Source organism: Aythya ferina, assembly GCF_964211825.1.
Source record: "Aythya ferina genome assembly, chromosome: 9".
In the NCBI taxonomy this organism is placed as follows: domain Eukaryota; kingdom Metazoa; phylum Chordata; class Aves; order Anseriformes; family Anatidae; genus Aythya; species Aythya ferina.
The window spans coordinates 8,454,261-8,465,682 of record NC_140305.1 but is presented as its reverse complement, the minus strand read 5'-3'; the positions used below and the strand labels follow the sequence as shown (position 1 = coordinate 8,465,682).

Genomic DNA, 11,422 nt, shown 5'->3' with positions numbered 1-11,422 from the left:
CACAAGTAGCCAGCACCATGTGAAGGAAAACATCTGAAACCTGGCAATTCCCAGGCAGTTTGTTTCTTCCACACATTTAAGTAGAGATACGTGCACCAAGGGTTGAATATTAACCAAAACATTAAAACCAGATATGGGTATTTAGTCTTTGACTTAACTTCTTATTCTCATTTATTATTAAAAACCACCAGCAGCAGCACCACAACAAAACCCACCTACCTGCAGAAAATGTCAGAGGAACTAAAAAAGGATGATGGTATTTCTCTGTGATGAAAGTGAATCCAGCTAATTTTCTTCTGCAGGTGTCACCTCTGCTTTCAACAGAGCAAACGACTGGATAAAGCATCCACTCTTTCAGCTGCCTAGGTAAGATATGGGAAAGGAAGAGAAAACTGTGAAATTACTCAGGAAGAGACAATAGCACGTTATTTGACTTTACAGGCAGAAGTAAACATCATTACAGCTGTAATTTCATAATGTGGAATTTTGAAGAGACACGATTTGAACAGCATTTGCTCTCACAGGAAACTCTGCCCCCAGCATTAAACCCTTGACTGTATTTCTGACCTGACGGTCAGGCTCCCTGCCAGCAAAGACAACAGCTGAATTCCTTGGCCCATCAACTTTCATGCACGTTTTCTGGGAACTAAGCAAACGTTCAGGTACACATATACCAAAAAGTGAGGTTATAACAGATCTTAAGGGAAGGACAAATATATCTGTGCCATTTGCATGAATGGCAGAACCAATAAGCTCTGATCAAACTAAGCCAGATAAGAAGCAGAAAGCCTTGTTAATAGAATAGACATACAATTGTCTTATTAAGTTATTAATTAAAAAATAATAACAAGAAAGGTCCAAGGGATAAGGAACAATAAGCCTCATGAGTACACAACTGGAAAATGAATCTTTCCCATCTTTCCAGCCTTCATTCTTCCAGGAGCAGCAATTACGTACAATACTGAATTAACCACCTTTTAAAAATGCATTCTCCATTTGTCAGGGGGTATTCAGCTGTTTCTAAAGTGGATATTCTTCTCAGCCAACAAAAGAAAAATGACAGGTATCAGTTAGGTACAACTTGACCTCACCTTCAGATTGCAGGTTATCATCTTTCCCTCTGCAGGGCCTTGATCCCTTGAGAATGCTTTATAGCCTCTTGGCTCTCCAGGGATCATCACTTTAGCATCTAATTATCATTGTGAGCAGCCACCGTAAACATTAGCAAACTTCAACAAAGCTTCCAAAGGGCAATATGCAACACAGCACAGACGGTTTATATTAAGGTTAATTGGTCTTTCAGGAACTCACAGTATTTGTTAGAATAGAAGATAACTGTAGCCTAATAAAGTGATTTTGATCCTTTGTCTCAAAACTGAAAGACTAAAAAAAGATAGCTTCCTTCAAGGGCAAAAAGGCAATATCTAGGGCATATTTGGCCGTAACTGATGAGTTCCATACTTCTTTTGTCCAACAGATGTTTAAAATGCATTTGAAGACTATAAAGCTGATTATTCACTAGTACTCTGTGACTAGACCATTTCTCAGCAGAGTTTTAAAGGGCAGTTTTATAAATAGACAATAGAAGACTCTTACCAAAAAATTGCACTTCTGAGTGTAGGAGGCATATAACAGAGCATGCCAAAAAAGTCAAGAGATATACAACGCTACAAGACTACTGAAATGCACCAGAACAGGCATCTAGAATAATCTGTGAAGAGTCTACTGTAATCTTTGTTCCTTGCTGCAGCTTAATGCAATGGCCACACTAAACAAAACCTTGAAAATGAGAGGTCTACAAATGACATTAAGACTTACCAACTTACTGGGTTTAATGTTGTTTGAGAACAAGGACTCTTTACATTGGAATAGTATGCTTGGGAAGAACACAGTGAGTATTTGCTGTTACTCTATTAATGAGATCACAGCACCAAAGCATACCCAGGATACTTCACAGCAACCAAAGAAAGCCAGTTCGCCTGCTTTCCAAAGGAAAAGCCGCAGGCATACACCGTGCTTAACAGTGTCACAGACACAGTTGTATCTGCATACATTTTAACAGAGTCTGCCTCACAGAAAAGGGACCTAAAGCAGAAGTTCTCTTAAGAATTCAGTTAAGTGAAGATCAAATGAAACTTCATTCAAAACACAAAATTCACATGATTATTACAAGACAAATATGAAAGAAACAAGAACCATGCCCAGCAAAACATTTAAAAACAGGGCCTTGAACACAAGCAGTGCTTGTCTCAGGAAGCAAAACCATTGTGTGTGTATATACTGCAATACTTACATCACCCCTGTTCCAAGTAAAATCAACCGTTCTTTACACTTAGTATTGCCTAAATAATTCTGTGTTACAGCTGTTTAACAGATGGCCAACAAGCAAGCTTCAAGACAGGAACTTTGAGGAAGTTGCGAAAAGCTTTATCAGTTTTAACAGGCGTCAGCCTTTTCACCACCAGAACACGCAGACTTGTCTAGGTAGACAAATTTACAGTGTTTCTAATTAGGCAAATACATATATTGGTGAGTTTGTTAAATCCCTATGTGTATACCATCCTGTGGATTTAAAGATATTTGTGCTTTAAAAATTAATATAAACCCAGGGAACACCACTCTAATTTAGACTTATTAAGAGGGAATTTAAAGTGATTCAGCCAAACCATCTAAAACCCCAGGATCGATGCATCTCGTTGGGAGTTGATTCCTTCTGGACACAGGCTCTGATCTGGAGATCCCTCTCACCTGCTTCACAGCATCTGGAACGGGCATCCAAAACTACTCATAAAGGTTGTCTGTGGAGACTAGCAAGTTTTATTGGTCTAAAATCTGGGATTACAGACCTAATGATGAAAAAGCCTCTAAGATAAATGGATGTAGCACTGATAATTTAAAAGTTCATAACTCACAAATGAAGTTCAAAGTTAGACCTAAATGCTTTATTTTACTGAAAGCTAAAATATTGTGCTTTACACTGGTTTAATGCATAAATTTAAGTTGCTTAATGAGCAGTTGCTAAACTCACACAATAAAATAAGGCTACATAATAAACCTTATGCATAGTAAGACTTATAAACCAAACCAGAGAATACAAAGAAAAGAAAAACAGTTGTCAAAATAAAGAATTTTATGACCTGGTACCTTCCAACCTGTCACAGTTAGAAACACTTTGATCTGTTGCTTTAAATACTTCTAGGACCAGTAAAGAGTTAAAAAAAAAAAAAAAACAAAAACAAAACAAAACAAAACAAAAAAAACACATGTCCCAGGCTTGGGTCTGGAAAACAAATTCTTCTTACCTTAGTGAATTTTCTAACTATCTTCATTAAACTGACAGCAGCAAGAAAGTAGAATTTGCAAACTCATGCAGAAAAAAAAAAAAAAAAAAAAAAAAAAAGCCAGAAATTAGGAGTATAAAATAGTGGTTTTTTTTTTTTGTTTTTGTTTTTGTTTTTTTTTTTTTTTTCACTTCATTTTTTTTAAACTATTGTACAAGTACAAAATTGTTTAAGTGAAAACATTGTAAAAATCACAGAACAGCAACAGAATTCCTGTCTGCTTCTTTACTGTTTTGCTCTTTCCAAAAGAAAAATTATCATCGCTAAATCAACTCAAAAAGCCTTTCCCCTCATATACAAGAGAGAGGGGGAAGACTCTGGAATGGATATATTTAGGAGCACAGAAGGGGCCAGAATCTTGTAGGAAATTATTAAGGTCAGTTCATGTTGAAAAAAAATAAAAATAAAAAAAATCAAGATCACCATAATACACACATCAAATGGAAAGAGAACCAAACATTGCTATGGAAATGCCACACACACTTAACCTAAGTAGTTGCATACTTCCTATATGCTGTTATGAACCTGCATAAATTATTCCTAATTTTTAGTAGAAATAAGCACTCTCAGTCTGCATTCCAGCTGTTATACATGTAAAAAAAGTATCTTTATTTATTTATTTATTTTACAGAAGTGCAAGCAGGTCATGCCTATGTAGATACACCTATGCAAGCCTGCCTAAGGCATCTGGTGAGTGTCACGTGAAGCGTAAGTACAAAGTGCCGGGGTGTAGCACTCGCTCATCCAGCCTTCCTGCTAAGGCAATGGAAAAGAAGTTTCAGAGGGTGATTCATGTGGTGTATTCTACCACAATAAATTATTTAAAAAAAAAGAAAAAAAAAAAGAGTCTACTTACATTAAGAAAGAGAGGCCTTCAAGTATCATAAATGAGTAAATATATGCATAATTCTGCCTATTGTTCAAATAATTAGGTGCTGTGGCATAAGAGTAATAATCAAAAGTAATAGTCAGCACCTCAAAAAAAGTTATAAAGGCTTTGAGTGATGAATAGTGTAACTGAGCATTATACTCTCTGTAAGAAAACACAATTTAGAGAATAAAAAGAGTTCTGTGTACTTTCTACATATGCAAAATGAGTTTGGTCTTTCATTAACCTAGGCTTAACAGGAGAGAAGACAGATTTGGGGGTGGGAAGGAAGAGTAACAAAATCTTGCAAAACTAATTTGTTTCACTGAAAATGAAAGAAATAATAATCCTGCAATAACAATAACAATTTTTCTTCAGAAAGAGTAATAACCTGTTTCATTTCCCAATTCTAGAAAATGCTTATAGGTCACTGTAGTTTCTGCACAAAATCAAAACAAATAAAAACAATTTTACATTTAGCACAATATAACTTTGCGGCATTAAAGGAACAATAAACATTATCTTGAACCTGAGAAAAGTTTTGTTAGTAACAAACCTTAACCTTTAAAGTAGTGATAAGCCTTCTTGCAAACTATACCATTGTTTGTTACTGCTTTTGCATAATAAATCTATTACAACTTCTTCATTACTTAGTAAATAGGAAAGATTAGGAGGCCAGACCAGGCCATCCCCAGCAACACACACGTTTTGTCCAAGTTATTAAATGTTTAAGACAGCCTTATGAAGTCAATTCTGATGGTGTTACTTGATTGTTAGTCTTGATTCACACAATCATCACTAAAAATTAAATTTATGCATGAGGTGAAAAACTGAAATGTATTCCTAAAGTAACATTAAGGATGATCTTGCAATGCTAATGAATCATTCTTAGAAAAGGCTACTTCAACTATTAAAAAACTACATCAAGCAAAAACTACTTCACGCAATTACTTCAAGTAGTTACTAAAAACTACTTCAAGCAAACAAAGCGTTTTAATGAAATAAAAAAACTAAAAACATGGTAAATAAGTAGGAAGAGGCTTCCTATAAAATGGTTTTGTTATTACAAATCTCTGACAGCCAAACTCTTTCTACATTTTAAGTGCAGCAGGAAGTAACTCATTCCTACAATTTTTCTTCTGTGCTTTGCAGCATATGTATTCTTAGTCAGTAAATCCCACTAAAAAAAAAAAAAAAAAAAAAAAAAAAAAAAAAAAAACACAAACACTATGCACAATTTATTTTGATAACCTTGTTTTATACTTATGACTTCTAAGCATACATTAACACATTTCTTCTACTGACATCTATTTTATTACTACTCTTAATAGCAAAGCAGGTAGAGATGTCTTTTTCTAAGGTTTATAAGTGGAAGTCTTCAAAATCTTTACATGAATATAACATACAAAAAAATTCTAAGGCAGCTGGAAATCCTTATGGGACTTTGAAACCTAGATAAAAATGTAACCCCCAGTTAATTTAAAGGAATAGCTTTTTAATTTTCAGCTATATAGCTCCGACCTCATTTATCATGTCATATCAAAACTCAATGAGGTAAATTTTGTTCAGTGCCAAGTTTCCTGGTTGCTGCCAAACAAATTTGAATTTACTGCCAAATCATATACACTATTTTGTCATGAGTGATTAGCGTTTACACAAAATATGTATCTAGCTGAACTGAGAAAATAAACATCAGTCAATGAGCATTTGAGTGAATGAAGTTTTGCTATCTTTTTGATTTAGCGACTACTTTGTGATTACACAAATCTTACCTTGCAGATCTCGACTTGCACACAATCAATGTGTATTTCCACTTAACATCCAAGAAAAGGCAGTCTTTTGCATAGTTTGCCAAAACCAACAAATCACTACTGTTAGTACCATACTGGGGAGTATTCACACTTTGTCATTTGAATGGATTAATCTTCCAGCTACCACAGATGTCTGTTAAAAAAATAAATAAATATATATATATATATATATATGTATGTATACAATTCAGTGTATTCAATAGGAGTCTTTTCTCAAAAATGTTGACTTTAGCAGAGTTTAGCAGTTCAAGTCAGCTTTCAAAAAGACAGTTAATCCACTAGTTTATATTCTTCCTATTATTTTACTTTATTTTGTGGTAATTTCCTGTTCATGCTGTCTTTGAATACAAATACAAAATAAATCTTACTGTCAAAACCATGAATACAAATCAGAATATGAAATGTCAGGACCTATAAGTGTTTCTATTATGCCTTTATGCTACTGGAGATAAGTTTGGTGCTGCTGAACATGCAAATATTTTAAAGGAATTTGGAAATGAAGTGAAGACAGCTTGCAATGGCAAATTGCCTATTAAAAGTTCATCCTCTCTCTGACACTGCTGCATTTTACCAGTGGGTAAGAATGATCGCTGCCTTTGAAGTCAGCCATGGTGCAGCTCTGCCAATTTAGATTGCTATGCGATACACACATCCTGAGTTGTCAGTGAACGATCATTAAAAACATTGTGAAATAACAAAATGTTTAATGAATATGCAAATGTCAGGAAGATAACTCATATTTTCATTCCCTGGTTTAAGTAAAAGAATAAATTACTGAAAATAGAGGCAGCAGTTAGTCACCTGTAATTTCACTTAGAAAGGAGAAAGTAGGAGATCAAGTTTTCTGTTTGCTAACTCATTATAGGACATAGAGCCCAGGAACCTTACCTGCAGCCAAAGCTATTCTTTTAGCTATGAGATAAGAGAACCTGTGTCCTGGCTGTGAATGCAAAATAGTTCTGCTCTGCGTTCTTGCACAGAACATTTTGTGGGTTCAAAGATCTCTCAGGACTGAAACTGCAAGGCAGGTAGGCTAAGTGGGGAGGCTGAAGGCTTTCAATCCCACAGGATGATTTTGGGCTTGGTTGCATTGTATCAGAACAAGATCCCAAGGATTGCTTGAAATGTCCTTCATCTACATCATAGATAAAGGACACCTGACAGTGAATACTTGTAAAACCATACTAGATTTAATCGCAGTAGACCAGCACAAACTACAGACCTATGCATACCTACGAATACCCCCAGTACTGAAGCCTGGACAGCTATTACCATCATGACTAACTTAAGTAAACCTTTAGGTGGTTTTTCTGCTGTATGGATTCTCCCTTTATCTGGAGGCTTGAGACTATTTTGGGGTTGTTGATGGAGAGGCAGTGACCTGGAAGAAGCCAGGTCACAGAAGTGGGAAGGCAAACACCATTCTTCTGGAATTAGTGCTGCAGGGCAATGGTCAATCCCCATCTTCCCCTAATCACAAAATACAGACACAGGCTTCCCTACTGAGAAACTGGTCAGAGAAGTTTCCCTCTTACCTTACGGTGGATTTTTCAGCAGGACCAAAAATCAAGACATCATTTTTACTGTATCCTCTTATGGTCAGTAGTCCTGTGGAATTCAATGAGTATTCAAACTCAGTAAAGAGAGAAGGACAGAGCAAGTGCTGTAATGGCAGCAACAAGGGAGTCACCAGGAAAGATGAATGAGTTCAGCCTCTGACAAAATAAAAGAATGCAAAACATGTATTTTTTTTTTCTTCTGATATTACATACTCTTAATTAGTTTCTAGATTAAGAACAGAATAAAATTAAGTGGCCTAGCAGCCACCATTTTATTTATTTATTCATTTATTTATTTATTTTTGTGTGTGTGTAAGCACCAAGAACAGAGTTTGATGTTTTGACTCTGCTGGAACTGAAGAACACAACAGCCTGAGGGCTCACGCTGAGATGTTTCACTAGGAAATTTGAAACAGATCCTGACATGGAAAGTGATTTAATTATCTTGATGTCATTATGCAGCACAATCACAAATAAAGCCAAATCTGAAAATAACAAAGCAACAGTGATGGAACAATCAGATATAAACTGAAGATGAGTTTCCGAACATCCTGTAACCTAGATTATATGAATGGAAAGTAAAGTCTCTGTGGTAATCATCACTGGGATATAACAAAATGGCATAAAATCTAAGAATTTGGGCTATATATTTTTACACACTAATGTGTGTGCTTCTCCCACAACATGGTTCAACTCTAGTTGGAGTAAACTGCACATAAAAAAAAAAATGCATAGCAATTAGGTTAATATATGTTAAAATGCAACTTTTCGACTCACATGTAAAGCAACTGAGCCCTCTAATCCAACAGGTATATCTCTTGGCTACTTTGCTGACCTATACTTTTTTTCCAAATTCCATTGCTTGCCAAATGAATAATCAAGAGCAAATATGACCACATGCATTTTAGAACTGTCCAAGTCAGGCTAACAGCTATAATCGGCAGTAGCAGCTTCAAACTGCTAAGGAAAAGATAGATTATGGTCATGAATAAATAGCAAGAAAATGCCAATGAAATATTGCAGTGCTAACATGGTAGGTAGAAATATAACTTGTCACACATTTGTTATATCCTTGATTTCCATATACCATAGTAGTAAGCCCAGCATTCAAAGTAAAATCAAGCCCAGCTAAAATACATTATCTCTCTTTTGCACAACTAAGAAAAGCAAAACTAGCAATCAAAATCAAAATGTATAACTTGGAAACAACTGTATCATGAAATACTAGTGCAATCAGAATTTACAAATAAGCTATTGAAATAATATTCCCTCAAATCATGAAAAACATTGTTTTTCTGGGATGGAATTTTATGAGAGGAAGAAAAGTTATGAAAAATAGATGGTATAACTGGGAAAACAAAACAAACAAACAAACAAAAAACGCATGTGAACAGAACAGCCTACTGACAAACCAGTAGGCTGGGAAGTACACACCAGAGAAATGTTTGGATCATGGAGCAATAACACCAACAGGATCTCAGCCGCACAACTGCCTATCCTCAGGAAATGAGATTAAGAAAAGTGATTTGCTGAAATGTATAGTTAATAAAATACCTGATACTCCCTAGTGAAACCTTCTAGTAGATTCTTCAGAGTAACAGAATCAGCTAACTTCTATTTTTCTCTTGTAAGTAGAATCATTCAGGTTATAAATATTAAATTAAAATTAGGATAAAATAATAGCACATTTTGAATAGCTTGTGAATGACTCAACCTTTAACATTAAGAGTAAAATTAGAATGCTTAACTATTAATTGTACTTATCATCCTACAGCATTTCAGCCACATGGTTTCAACAGTTTGGACCAGTACAGGTAGCTATATGCAACATATGCAACAAACGACATGCACATTTAGGGCTTCGCAGTGAGGCATGCTCAAATTATATTCATTTTCCTTTCCAAATATTTTTTAAAAATTAGATTCTAATTATAAACTTTCATCTGAAGCTTGGCTCGTACAGTATCTTAACAGACAAATGTATCTTTCTAACGGTTCTAAAAAAGCCCACTGTGAAAATTAAAAAAAAATTAAACACAAAAGGAAGCAATTTACTATAACGTAGTGTTTTCTAAAACTTTTCACTTCCAATAATTCAAAATTCAGTTTGAATATCTACATTTACTTCTAAAATAAAATCCACTCTTGAATCATTTCCAATACAGCAAGTAATGTTACAGAAAATATGAAGACACAAGAAATATTTTAACAAATTTGATTGAACTTACAACTTAATCAGTTTGTAGCAGTTTTGAAAAATGCAATAGACGTTCATACTGACAGGACCAGCAATCAAGTATATTGATGAATAAGTATATATCTCACCAGCTTTTCAGAACGGAAGGGAAGTGGTCCATTATTTTTTTCCTCCTTCAAATCAATGGAGAGAACTGAAAAGCTCAAAAATAATTCTTTCCTACTGTGTAAGTGCTAAATTTGGAAGTACACATCATCCTGAGAAGCAGAGAAACATAATTTAATGATGGCTCTTTGAAGAGAAGTTTTTTAATGAGGAAGTAAGCACAGAAACTAAGATGCTGCTTGAATTGTGAATGAAATACTAGATTTAATTTTTATTGTATACCTTCTTTATTAATGGGTGTCCACAACCAGGTGCTGACCTCCACTTTTCTAATCTCAGCACAGCAGGAGAAAATAATCATAACCCTGCCATAATTTCTTTTTTTACTCAGCTGTCAGTCAAAGAAAAAAAAAACCTGTCACTCAATTTCTTTGGGAAGCTAATAAAATAGAGATTTTTTACTTTCTTGGGCAGTACAGAAGATCAGAAAGAGACCAACAATAGAGAAAATGCCCTCAGCAAAATGGGTCTGGAGAAATTCTATTCACAATTGCTGTCAAACTCTGCATTAATTTTTTTCTTTTGTTCCAAAATCCCCCGAAGTACTTTTCAGTACTTAATTTGTAAGTTGTTAACAACAAAAAAAAAAAAAAGTATAAATGAACAAGACATATGGAATGATAAAAAATTCATGATTTTTAAATGAGTTTTCATTAATTTCATAAATTTCCTATTAGGGTTTTGCCCTATGGGGACTTTTTTTCTTTTTTTTTCCTTTTCTTTTTCTCTCTGAATTGATCTTTTGCAAGCAACCTTGTGTAGGAAGATGCTTTGAATGGCACTTGGTTGTTACGATAGCTTTCAGTAGATTGCTAGCTTAATGAAGAAACTGGTTTCCACATTGTTAGCTAGTCAAACAATTGTCCCCATGGAAATCTTATTTTTCAGGTTCTGGGGGTATCCTGCACCGGCCAATACACACGGGGCACAAAGCAACTGACTCCAGTCATAACATTCTGTGATACCTCACAGTGCCTGCCTGGAAAAGGAGTGAAAGCAGGTAGCCTCATTTACATACCATTTTTATGGTTCTGCAGCCTACCATGTACCTGTTGGGACCAGATCCTTCACAAACCATTTTAAAATGTATTACATGGATATTAACAAGCACCTGATATAGGTAATTATTTCTGCTCTATCTTCAGAAGGTAACTATAGGCTCTGTAGCAGTGCTGTCCCCAGTTATTAATATGAGCATGATAAAGATGATTTCAGAGACATCTTCCCTTTTATTTTGAATTCCCTATTTGATCTCTATTTTGTTAAATACAACCTTTGATTACATAGAGAAGTAATCATTAGAAGTGTCACATGCATGCTAAAAATAATTTCCCCGCACACAATAGATGGGTAGGTAGGTTAATTTGCCTTTTCAAGATCTCTCCTGCTTTCCTGGGGCTTTTTCATCCTGAGTGCATAGCTACTTAATTTCAATGCACATCTCCTTCCCTTCCATTTTAGGTTTCACCTGAAAAATTGTG

General features: G+C 35.0%; 1 long non-coding RNA gene across 1 annotated transcript; it reads left to right on the top strand.

Moving 5' to 3' along the window:
• The first annotated feature begins 246 nt into the window (after positions 1 to 246).
• On the top strand, positions 247 to 10,941 carry LOC311441471. The gene is made up of 3 exons (XR_014695993.1): positions 247 to 366; positions 3,973 to 4,031; positions 10,830 to 10,941. It is a non-coding gene; the product is annotated as an uncharacterized lncRNA (long non-coding RNA).
• The last annotated feature ends 481 nt before the right edge of the window (positions 10,942 to 11,422 follow it).